Consider the following 13,170-nt stretch of genomic DNA (forward strand, 5'->3'; position numbering starts at 1 on the left):
TGATATAGTAGAATATTGTCAGATGAACATAAAAATCAAAACCTCTTTCTGGTTCTACTATAACCCAGTATCTCCATCTCCCTTCCCAGTCTCTCCTTTCATGTCTCCTGTCTATTTAGTCCACAAGCTTTATCTGTCATTATGAGCATCATTAATGATCTGAGTGTAAGTTTTGCATTAACCCCAATAGATGACACCAGTAAAGATTATTTTGTTCAAACTAGAAGATGACTTTACATCAATAGGTACCATCTCTATTTATTATTATTTTGAAATTTAATACTACCGAAACTGTGAAGAGAATTATCACATGGTCATAAAAATGGTTAAAATATTTCCTAGTATTTCTAGGTGAAAAGACCTGAAGCTTGAAGCAGTTCCCACATCCTAGGATTATTTTATTCAGAAAGAGCATTTGGCTGGGCATTTGTTTCCATGTGAATTCCATTTACTCCGTTGTGATTTTAGAGAGCAAGAAGATTCAGGAAACACTACTTTACAAAACTAAGCTAAGTTCACTGGACACATCTAAACTCCATGTAGTTGTTTGTTGCAGTAATTAAATCTATCATTTAGGATTGAGTTTAAAGGATTCCTGAAAAGTTGTCTAAAAACTAATAATAGTTTTTTAAGCAAATAACAATAATAAATATTTCAGAGATCCCCTTTGTACAAGAGACTTTGCCAAATTTTTTAAACGATGCTTTGTGTCATTCTAGACTTCTACTAATTTTCTATACACAAAATTCACCTTCAAAATTAGATAGTAAGCTCTTTAGGAAAAAAAGAATGATAAGCTAATTAACTAAGACAACTGAAATTTTCATGATCTATACCATGAGAGGAAATAGGTGTAGGTGGTGTGCACATTAATAATTTTCCTGAAAATTATTTTTGGTGAGAAGATGGGGGGACAGACACACAGATATAGACAGACATGACATAACCCAAACCTGAAATTCTCAGATCCTAAACCTGGTGATATGATTTTGTCAGCATTCCCACTGGGCCTGGCAGTGCTACACTGTCAGGGCTCCAAGTCACAATTACTCAGCTGAGCAGACATCGGGCAAACATGCCCAGCATGGTTATGAGCCCATGGTGGCCTTTCTCTGCCCATTTCGTGACTCTACAAATTGTTTCATTTCCATGCTATATTTGTAAGCACAGGAAAAAGGACAGTTAGTATCTTTTTGAACGATGTCTATGACTTAGTATCTTTAGAATATAAAACACACTCTAAATTCTCATTAAAGGATCTTCAGTACTAGATTTATAATTTTTTTTTCCTATCTTGGTAAAAGAATGAATTAAATAACTACAATCTATTCTATACACAAGTTGTTTTCAGAGTAAAGTTTGTATTTTTCACTAATCTATTTAATTAATCAGAATATATGAAGTAATGCATCAAAAAATATTAAGAAAAAGGCTTTTTTCATAAGCAGCAATAAGTAAAATAAGCCCATAAATCCATGTCTTGTTCTGAATCTCACTGAAGTCTCTGGCTTGCACTATTTTATGATCCATTTCTGAAGAGTACTTTGACTCGTTCACTGTATTGCTAAACATCACACAGAAATTTCAAGTAAGATATAGGAGCATTTAACCCACAATGCAAGTGAAAATATCACACATTTTAATTGTGGCAGTTCTTTGACTGACAGGCCCTATCTTCTCTAGAATAAGGCAGCTCTATAAAAGAAACCTTTGTTCATTTTCCTATGTTAATTGTAGAAAAGTAGCATTTTCCTTAGGTTTGCCCTGGGATATCTACAACACAAGAAGAAGAAATGCCCCTTCTGTTAGAATCAGACATAATTTAGACAAAGTAGCCTAAGAAATTAATCTGGTAAACTGAAACAAATTATTTAATTTGGACTACAATATTCATTAGTATAGCGTTTCAGTGTAATATTCATTAATTTCCTTGCCTGAAGACTGTTGTTGTGTATTATTTGGGTTTATATTGTATTTCATTTTTATACTGGGTTTTGTAATGGTTTCTTCTGTACCCCGCTGCTCCCCTGGAAAATGTATCATCCTGAGGTCTGTCCCTGCACCTTTTCCCTGCCCATTCTCCCACACTGGAATGTAACCCAACTCTGTTCCACTCCCACCTTGTCCCTGGTTGGGACTGTCCCCGCCTCTAGCCCCTTCCCCCTGGATAAAAGCCTGGAAAAGCACATGGATGTCTCTCTTGGATCGGGGTCAGGGACTGGGCTTCTGACCCTGTCAGGTCAGGACCACGGGAGAAAGACTGAATAAAGCCCTGATTCTCCCCGGATCAAGTTCAGACCTTCCTTTGCCATTGTCAGGCGCCTGCTCTCTCCTAAAGGAAAAGGTTCACAGCTGCTCCTGGGATCCTTAGGGCCCTGAGGAAAAATCCTTCCAACTGTGGTTAGTGTCTCAAGCTAGCCAAGGCAAAAACAGAGCCAGGGCTCTGAGAGAGAGACTGCCACAGTTCCTTGAATCTCAGAACCTCAGACTAAATTTTAAGAGAGTTCAGGTATGTAGTACAACCCCCCACTTTTAAGAGCTCTCCATGTCATTGCTGATAAGTGAACAGGACCGAGTAAGAAGGGCTCCTTGGCCTGCTGCAAACACAATCATCTACCTTCTCTTAAAAATCTAATTACAAAGAAAAGTCATTCTGCTGTAAATGCAGCATGGCATGTTCTGTTTTGAAACTTTTCTTCTAATCACAAATTTTCTTCCTTAGCTCTACTAATTATTTCAGCTATAAAATATGTTATTAGAACATTTTTTTCACACTTGGTACATTGCCCAAAATATACACATTTATTATTGAAACTAATATATTAATAACCATAATGAAAATAAGAATAACTTACATTTAAAACTATTCTTACTGCTGTTTCACTCCTTTGCTTCTCTTCCCTTATATCCTAGGAGCACGATGCATATATTCTCTCACTTACAGGTCCCTTACCATTTTGCAGCATGAAGCAATGCAACTTAAGGAATATTTTGTTCTGATCAGGGACATGGCCAAAACATTTTTCCATTGCCACATGATGACCCACATAAAGAAGGTGAGTTGCGCATTTTCAAGATTCTTTCTGGCAGGGAATTTTCATAATGAGAAATATCGGCCTTTGGAATCATCTCCTTGGGGATAGAGACCTTGGACACTTGAGATTTGGCTAGACAGGGTGCTGGGCCATCTTGTCTAGACCCTAATTTTGCCAGGAAAATGTTGGAGCAGCTGATCCTTGAGGCCTCTTCCAGCCTGGTATTCTATCATTGAAAATTAAGAGGGAGAAAAAGAGCCAAAGCACTTCAAAGATTTAAGAAAAAGTACAGACAATAAAGACACCATAATCAGGCCTGATAAGAACTGTTATGATTTTCTTTAGGCTCATCCTGGAGGTGCAGACACCATGATCATTTTACATGGCTGTGCAGTAGATCCCAGCCCCTAACAGGCTGATGATGCTGTTTGTCTAAGCTTTACAGACACTGCCTGTTCTGTGGAAAGCTGAAAAACTTGTTGCCTCTGTTTGCTGTAAATGTCACAGTCCTTCAGATATAAGCAGGAGTGAAACCAAGTGGTGCCATCAGCAGCCTGGCTAATGCACAGTTTAGGGCAGTCACACAGTTACTCAATATGGAAAAAAATAAATAAATGAAGGAAAAGTCACTGCTTTGGTGAAGCATCACCTCTCCTGCATTTAAACCAGATCTGGAAAGTTATGGAAATGACAGACAAAAACATCAGGAAAAGAGGCCAAGAAATGGGGTAAGAGCAATTCTCTGTCACAGCCAGTTCCATCTCCAAACTTTCCAGAACACAAGCAGTCTACCAGGAATCACCTCAAACTGTCCATTAGGCAGCTCTGACCTCAAGTTCCAGAAGCTGAATGAAAATTTACAGGTACAGGGAATAGAAATGTTTTACAAAATAGCACTTTGTAAGGATCTCTACCAATTCACACCAAATGAAGGTCCTACAAAAATAGTATCTATGTCATCCATATATCAAGTTAGTTTTTCTAGTAACACAATTGTGGTTTTTTTCTTCTAACCTGTTTTCCCAATTGAAATCGCCTAACCTAACTTGAATCCTGTTATATTCCAATGCAACTCTTAGCAATGCACTTTTTGTAGAGTAGGTCCTAATTGAAAGAGCTTGAAACCAGGTCCATAAATTCTTTGTGCACCACTGCATGTAATAGTTTTATGTTGTTCCTATATAGCATAAATAAATTCAGGAAAACCTGAAGTTCTTCTACAATGTGCTCACTGCATTTCCAGACATGCTTTTATTTTTTATAAACCCATGTAGAATTGTTTTATGTGGCATAGATATGCATACCCATAAACTGAAAAAGAAGTATAATTACAAATTGGTTTGACCTAATATCCAACAGAAGCATTACAACAGTAATTGACTGCTTACCAGTGCCCTAGAATTACTAATTGACTGCTAAGGCACTAATTTTTTAACCTAACTCATTAGGCATGAAACTCTTGGCTAGGAAATGACCCTGAATAAATATTAGTATCCATTCAGAAAAGGTCAGCTATTTTGGTTTTTCATCATTGCATTCTAACTGCTTATTTAAAAACCATTGAATTTCAAAGGAAGGTTACTCTTAATGTGCTATCCAGAGAAAATATTTACTACAGTATCACAATTCTCAAATATAAAAAGGAAAGAATATTCCATACTCTTTTAAGCAAGAGCAGCATGACTTCACATTATTTCTTAGCCTAGCATGAAAATCACTGGATGTCTGAAAAATCACTGGATCACAAATCAAAGGGAAGAGCTCTCATGCTAGGTCCACCCTTGCTCCCAAACCATAAACACACTGCTACTTTAATTCCACTAGCTTCAAATAACAGGCAGTGGTGAACTCTATCTCCAAAAAAAGGGATAATTAAAAGTGTTTTCAAACTCCCTACTTAGCAAGTCAAATGAAAAAAATTCACTTAAGTTCTGATTTTACAATTTTTAGACTGAGCAAATTCAGTCAGTGTAGACATAGAAGGAAAAGAGGTAGAACTTTCCTCACTCTGTATCAGCTCTGGAAAACATCAGATCTGTAACAAAACATGGACTTTCCCTGATCAGCACCTTGCAGCACAGTGAATAAGTTGTACAAATCATCAACATCACAGGAGAAAATCTTAGTACTTCCTTCTCCTTTTTACATCCCCAAAGAAGTACATTTCCACATTATTTTCTCCAGCAAGAGAAACTGCTACAAAAATTACTCAGACTTCCCGCTCCCTTTATCAAAATTATGGAACAATCCAGCAAATATTTTCAGTCACTTATTTGCCTGCCTTAGAAAATAAATTGGTCTCACCATTTAGGTGTGCAGCACAGGCTTGCATCAAACTGTTGAGAACAGTGTATGAGGGCTTTTTCAACAAAAGGCACAAAACAGAATGGAGGAATTAGAAGCAGTATGAAGCCTTATCATGGAGAAAAATCCTACCTCCGGCAACCAATTACTGATGTTAGACTCATCTGTTTTCCATTAACATCATTCATACCAGCAGCAGTGAAAGGCCTCTTTCTGCCAACCAAAAGACACTGCTTCTTTAAACCCAAGATTTTGCCTGGTATTTTACAGGAAACTCTTTCTCATTGGGGCATATTTCTTCAGACAGCATACAATGGTTTCAATTACCACCCAGGAAATCAAGACCAATTTTTTTCATCTAGCTATTTACAAGCAATCATGTAGAAAGAGCTTTCCATACCACCCCCCCCCCCCCCCCCCCCCGCCCAGGATATGCTTTGCTTAAGAGTTTTAAAACCTAATTTCTGGGCCTGACTACAACAGGGAGATTTATCCACATACTGTGGGCAGAGCCACAGTTCTAAAAGAAAAATATCTGTCAAAGTTATGTAGAATTATAAATTGCCATATCAAAGATGACAAAAGGAAAATAAACATAATTTATGCATTAAAACCTACCTTTTTGTAGGCCTCCTGTGCTGGCATAGACACTCTCTCAAATCCACTGAGACATGACCTTTGATGCTCCTCTCCCTTTAGATGCAGGACAATTCAAGTGCCAACACTTCAACTTAGCTGCTTTAAGGTTTGCAGTTGTGTTGGTTGAAATCCTCCTTCAGAGATCACTCTAGAGGGGAAAAAAAAAAAAGAAAAACAGGCATCATCATCCCTTCAGAGGATTTCAGGTGCTCCATCTAATTTACAGGTAGTGCCTAATCTCACTGCCCTAATGAAATTTTAAGTATCATGACTTTGGGATTTTCCCAGATCTTCTGATTTAGCAAACTGGGTGCAGTTGGTTTAGTATTTCCATCCCACAGCCCAGACCCCACACTACCCTACTCTCCAGAGTTGCTATGAGTACATTTCAGCATCAGACTACCAGACCATGCCTTTTTGTACCAAACTGCAAATACCCCAGTCCCCAAAATTCTTCCCCAGGCAGACTCAAAGGCAAAACGTCGTTTCAAGCAGAAGTTTGTGTGTGAAATCTGCATGAGAAACCCGTGGAGCCAGTGGCCAGCAGGCACTTCCCAGGGCTGGCACGTGGTGAAATCTGGCTTTTTTCCAAACCTGGCATTCCAGAGAGTGGGGAGGGGACAGAGGGAGACTGTAGCAAGGCACACCCTTGCAGATAATACATCATATTAGGAAAGGATGTGGGTTTCATGCTTTGTTTCACTTATAAGGCAAAGAACTAGAAACTTCAATGCTCTTCTCAACATAATCAGCCTTGTGCCAGGACAAAGGCACCTGTTGGATCCTTGAACTGTAACTCTAGCCTGAGCTACTTCTATGGGGCAAGATTTCATAAACCCCTCCTAAATCGTTAAATACTTAAAGGAGAGCATAGACTCAGGGCATTTTCAGCAGGTGTGGCAGCAGGTGTATGAATCTTCCCTGCACAGCTTGTACCTGTCTTGTTTTGTAGAGTTTGGTATTTTTGTATTTATTAAAACCTTTTGCTTTTCAAACACCTCTGATCATTCTAGCTTGCTATTTTTATAAGCCATTTCTGAGAGGCTGCAGGCAACCCTCAGGTGCAATGATGGGGGGTAATAACATTGCTTCACACAGAAATGGGGACAGAGGGGGACAGAGGGGGACGTACTGTGCCCTCACCCCACACAGGGACGCTGCCCATCACTGTGTCCCAGCAAGAGCACGAGAGCTGGTGCCAGGCACAGCTCAGTCTAACTCAGGTTGTCCTCAGGCTCTGTCCCTTCAACATCTCGTGATGTTTAGTGCTGGGACTGACTGGAGACTTCTCGCTGTGAAAATCTAACGCTGTCCAGGGTTTCTTGGCACATCCCCTAGCGGGATGCTGTGCCAAGAAATACACAGTCAGAGGGCCGTGCCTTTTTTTTTTTTCCATAAGCAGAAATAATGATAGCTCTTAGAAACCTGAGAAAAGTTAATTACATGTTTTCCATTTTGTACCTTACAGTTATTAGTAAGCAGTACAAATTCTGAGTGGTATGAAATTTGAAGAATTTTTTTTCTCATGTTCCTCAGTAATTTTACAAGCTATTTTTCCATGCTTTAGAGAGTGAGTTTTATTCTGTTATCTAATCCATGTCTACTAATTAATCAAATTGCTTTAAACAGTGAAATTTGATCTAAAATCTTTTGTTCACTTGCAACCAAGTAAAGTTTGATAAGAACAGACAGTTTGGCAGCGCCTGTAAATCCTTATGGAGCAAGGAAATTAACATCTTGGCACTCAGCTCTGTAGTGATGTGCCTGATTTCATGGAAAAAAGACAACAAATTCATTTCCCTACCTCAATAATGCTTCTCTTCTGCTTTAGCCTAATTAACTCATTGAAGGATGAAAGCTGAACTTTTTTTAGGCATACCTGGTTCCTAGAATGTGCAGTAAGGTGGAAAAACGATAAATCTGAAGCTTTGTGATAAGCATACTTCAAGGCAAAAAGCATTTGTATGCTAAGAATAAATTCACTGCCATCTAACTTTGTAGCTGAAGAGTCCACAAAACCGTTAGCTAGAAGTACTTTAAGGGTTATTTAATATGTGTGACTAATTCAGCATTGATAATTTGCAGGAGCTGTAGCCTGCTGCTCATTGCAGCTCATACTGTTTCAGGAGAGTTTCATAAGAAGGGGAGAGGAAACATTCCAGACAAAGCTGTGAAAGGCCTTTTAACATTTGTTCTCCTTGCTGGTTGCTCTAACGGGATGCCCACTGCTATTAAGTAAAAAAAAGGGAAAATGATGTTGCTTGCAATACTATTCCATGTATTTATTCTCTTCCAAGAGTATATTACAGCAATACTTAACTCTTCCTAGGCACCCTTGGATAATCTGAGCCCTACATCTGTTTTTGTGCACTTTGTTCCTTTATATATCCCCTCTCTTACTGGTGAGATACACTGGGATAAGGTTTTGATATCAAGTAGGAGATAAAACACCATCCAATAGTTTTAGCTGTATGTAGCTTTCTTTCCTAAAATAGTATTCTTGAAATAAAAATAATTATATTTATTTACTACTTTTCACTTTTGAATCTTCGCTGAATTCAAGATATGAACAGAGACATTTAACACATTCCATCTAATCCATTCAAAGTTCCTAAAATTGTACTATTAGTATTTCCAAGAAACTCACTGACTTCTCACACAAACCACCATAACCTTTTTTCTCAGCTTCCTCCTTCTTAACTTCAAATATGGAAACGTGAACATTTCTATGCCTGGAGGATCCTGATATGTGCAGAGCCATGGTGAAAATGAAAAAAAAAAAAAAAGAAAACAACCCAAAACCTGAACAAGTCTAAATGGTTTGCTGGCTTATTTTAAAAATACCTAAATGGGGAAATCATGTTCCCAGCTGTTGCGGGTGTGTTGAGTTGTAGTCCAATAAAGGTTTGTTTGGTGAAAAGTAAATTCCCATCTCTTGTGAAAACCCCAATATATCATAAAAATAAGAAAAAAAAAAATCCTTCTGTTTAAACACCCAGAGAGCACCTGACAACACACCTTACTTACCACCCAGGACACTCTGAACTTAGTTTTGAACTGAATTAAGAAAAAAAAAACGCATCTAGGAGCTAAGTTTTTAAACTTATTTGGATTTATTTGAATAGTATTTTCTCAATTGCATACTAAAAATGACATTTAAAATATTTTAATTTTGTTTAGAGGTAGAGGTTCCCCTAATGGCCTGCAGATGAAATCAACACTAATAGTTTACAAAAAGCCATGCAAAGAACATTGCTCAGGAGCAACGTGATCTGAGAAGCCTGCCTGGAAATCTTGTTCATGTACTACAGAATGCTAGAGGAAGAAAGTTCCCTAAAAAAAGAAAAAAAAAAATTTGGAAAATTGGGATAAAACATCAAAATATCCCACATGAGGATTGTGGAAATGTAATGTCTAATTATAACTTAATTTTGGAAATATTTCCTTGAACCTCATCCCCACTATCTAGGTCTTGTTTTGATTAATTTCTAATGTTTGAAGAAACATGTTCCCTTCCTGTAGTCCTTAGTGTTTCATACCATAGCTATAATATGCCTTTTTAGAGGTAGTTAATTTTAAATGTTAATTTCTTTTCAACAGTTACTTTCAAAATCAGATCACACATTTATGTATCTAAATTTTAAGTACCTAACCTTACATGCCCGATTTTGAATATTCCGGGATTAATCTTCACACGAATTAAATTCAATTCACATTTTGTGGCTAGAATCAATTACTCTTTAACATCCCTAAAATGCTGGCATGCTAATACAGTGAAAACTAGAAAGAAAAATGATCCAAAAGAAGCTATTTGAGAGGAAGGCTGCCTCTGACCAAGCCAGAGAGAGACTGCATTATAGTTACGGGCACTCTATTTCTGTAACACCAGAGGCAGCACCAACCTACAGGCAAGTTCATTAATCTCCCCAGCTCCAAGGAAATGGAATGTCATGCACTTGTATTCTTTATTGCTATTCCTGCATAGCTTTTCCATTAAGTTCTTTGTTAAAGATAAAACTCAGAAAAGTTTAGATGGGGATTTTAAGAATTTCAAAGCTATAGGTTCATGGATATTCTTCCCCCAAGGTCACCCACTGTCTGTCCAGCTCAACAATTTACAGGCCAAGAATGTAAACCATCACTATAAAAGTTTTACACTATCTCCTTATATATCTGTACAGAGATAAAATTATGTTTATCTTATAGAGACAAGAAAAAAACCACCTCCTAAATTAAGATACAAATAAAATAATAAATCTGCTTTATAAGACTTGCTTAAAAATGTTAATATGCCATTATTTATTGACATATACAACATACTGAATATTTAAACAATTTTGTAAATAATTCTATTCTGACTTCCCAGATTCATAGTTGTCATTAATTTAGATTCCTTGTCACAAGAAGACAGAAAATCAGTAAAAATAATATCACAGATGATCTCTTTGAGGCAGAAATGGTCCCCAAATTTGAAGAAGTTCATGCATTTAAAACAAGCATGTATCAGTATTGATAGAAACACAAACTCAGACTCTGGCATTCCCAAGTTAAAAAAAATCTTTAAAAGTTTGATAATTTAATTACACTTAATAGCTGCAACCTCAACTCAATAAAATTCTAGTAGTTAAGATGCTTGACAGCAGCAGTTGTAGTATGAAAACACTATTTTAGATAGAAGCACAGAAGAACAATCAGAATTCATATGGTAGATGTAGAATATATTCCCCTAGTATTCTCTACTGTACAATGGGGGCATGTCCCCAATAAAAATATTAGAAATATCCTCCATTAAAAAAAATCACCAGCAGTATTACTTATGTGGGTTCTCGGCCATGTTTTTCTTCATGTTTACAAAGAACCTGCGATTCTGCCTTGAACCTCAGTTTTCTTACTGAATATTTCAAGTCCTCACTTTGTTCTTCAAAGGGAGACCCACCTGATGCTACACCTTTTACATCCACACACGCTTCCATGCCAGCTCAGTTTTCCAGCTCTCCTTCCAATGCTTGTGAAGCATCACAGAAGAGCTGAACAGTAAGCATTATTTAGCACAAAGCCTGGGCTGTTTTGTCACTAGGCTCCATTGAATTTCACCAAGATAAACCAGCACAACTTGCCTTTTCAAGGAAACAGCGATGCAGAAACGCCGAGTGCCTTTACCAACTTCATACAGTTAACATGGGGAGAAGCGAGGACACAATGCTTCTGACCATATTGTCTCAGCATTGAATCCCACTGCAGTCTGCTTATTAGCTATGCTGTTTTCATTAAAAATTGTGAAATTAATCTGGGATAGGTATCAACAAGTTCCATGACATTGATGGATTTTCCTAAGTAATTACTGAGTCTTTCACTTTCCACTGCCCTTCAGTCTGCAAAATGTTCAATATGGGTTACTTCAGTTTAAGTTTCTCTTTTTTCTAAATGGTGAAACGCCTGCAGTCTTCATAAAAAGTAAGTAATGTGATCCTTCAGGCCCAGAAAATGCAACATCAAGCCTTAAATAAGCAGTCTGGCTTGGGCGACACAATTTAAAATGGAGTTGAAAAACCAGTGCGGGAACTGTCCTTCTGAAAACAAGTTATGGAAACTGCTCATATAGAGTTATCAGCACTAATTAAAATTCTGATTGCATGCAACTTCTGTAGTGTTTATTTCACATTGACTAGCATAGGTCAGAAATAACCAACTTATGTTTTGCAGCTAAATTTCTATCTACCTGTAATGTTTGCCAAGTTTAATATTAATAGTGATTTGGGAGGGGCTTGGGTTTGATAGTTGTGGGGTTCTTTCCTAAACCTCTGACAGGGATAAGACTGGCTTATAGCTTCCCAATAATGACAGACATTTCACAACAACCTTATTTACTTTCAAATTTGTCTTTTCGTGAATTATGTCAAATCAGCAGTTAAAAAACCATTTGTCAGAAGTTGGATTGCTCAAGGAGAAGCTCTACACTTGCCCAAATACGTACACATCAAGGTTTGTGATCAACAGCACAAACTTCAACATCAGTTTCATATTTTCTGTCCATATAATTCTAGCAGCAAGAATTTAAGCTTCTGAGCACCTACAGCTTGCAGATCTATTTGCTGCAATTTTAAAGTTTCCTTTGTTATTTCATGCAGAATCTCCATAAGGCTCTTGCTATGACAATTGACTGACTCTTGAATATAAGTGCTGAAAGAAGATCCTAACAATTTATAATACAATCAGTGACCATAAGGTAAATCAATAGTTTATTTGAGAAAAACAGACTTTCTTTTTCCTGAAGCTATGTCAAATTTTTAAAGCTTCAACCTGATGAATTCCAGTTTCATGTGGATAACATTATACCTATAACCTTGCCAGTCTTAGTCATTATCTACTGATATACAGCACATACACTAGATTTAAGAAAGTATTTTTTTGATAAACACAGTCCTTTGATACATAATTGAGACATACTTCTGCTTCTCCAAGGGAAAAGATACATGAATTAATTACTTGCAAAATTACATATATTAGATCAAGATTTTGTTTGACCTGGATAATATATGCTTGTTTTTTGTTTCAAATCAGAAATGTATACAATTGATGCTTTGACAATTTTATTGCAGCATGCTTTACTGATTTGTAAAGGTTTAGGGGGAAGAATAGGGGTTAGAAAAGGAATAAAAATTCTCAGTATAAAATGTGGGATCATCATCAATGGATGAAGAAATCACAAAAAAAATTAGCAATCTCAGTATGCTAATAAAATCTTTTAATTCTATGCCATTTCAGTTCTGGGCAGCTGTGAATAATACAGCACTTAGAAGCTGGACTAAGAGATGTGCATGACCATGTTTCAGTGCAGCTGCCTGCATGTGATGTGTGCCACAGAATGAGATATCTCTATGCCTAGAGATGTCATCCCAATTCAAAAGTGGCACCAACTAAAAGGTAATTTTCCATGTATGACAGTAATAGGAATAACAAATTGAGGGATTCAGACCTCCTCTAGGAGAGACAGTTTTAGTAGCAGGATGAATGTATTTATACATGAAACGTGCACAGATCTATTCTTGCCTTAAGTCTTCAACACTGCTCTTATGATCACAATCACATGTGGTAGGAGATTATGCTGATTACATTCCCCTGATCGCAGTTCCAAGGGAAAAAAGCTCTCTCAAAAGATGTATAAACTGGTAAAAACTGAATACTCACTGAA

General features: G+C 37.2%; 1 long non-coding RNA gene across 2 annotated transcripts in view; it reads right to left on the reverse strand.

Moving 5' to 3' along the window:
* The window catches only part of LOC131378595 (uncharacterized), a 183,908-nt gene that overhangs the window by 126,462 nt on the left and 44,276 nt on the right, over positions 1 to 13,170 (reverse strand). For both annotated transcript variants that reach the window (XR_009208080.1, XR_009208079.1), the window contains exon 2: positions 5,958 to 6,126. This is a non-coding gene — a long non-coding RNA (uncharacterized LOC131378595). The remainder of the gene's footprint in view (positions 1 to 5,957; positions 6,127 to 13,170) is intronic.

The sequence above is a fragment of the Hirundo rustica genome, chromosome 8 (assembly GCF_015227805.2).
Source record: "Hirundo rustica isolate bHirRus1 chromosome 8, bHirRus1.pri.v3, whole genome shotgun sequence".
Lineage (NCBI taxonomy): Eukaryota > Metazoa > Chordata > Aves > Passeriformes > Hirundinidae > Hirundo > Hirundo rustica.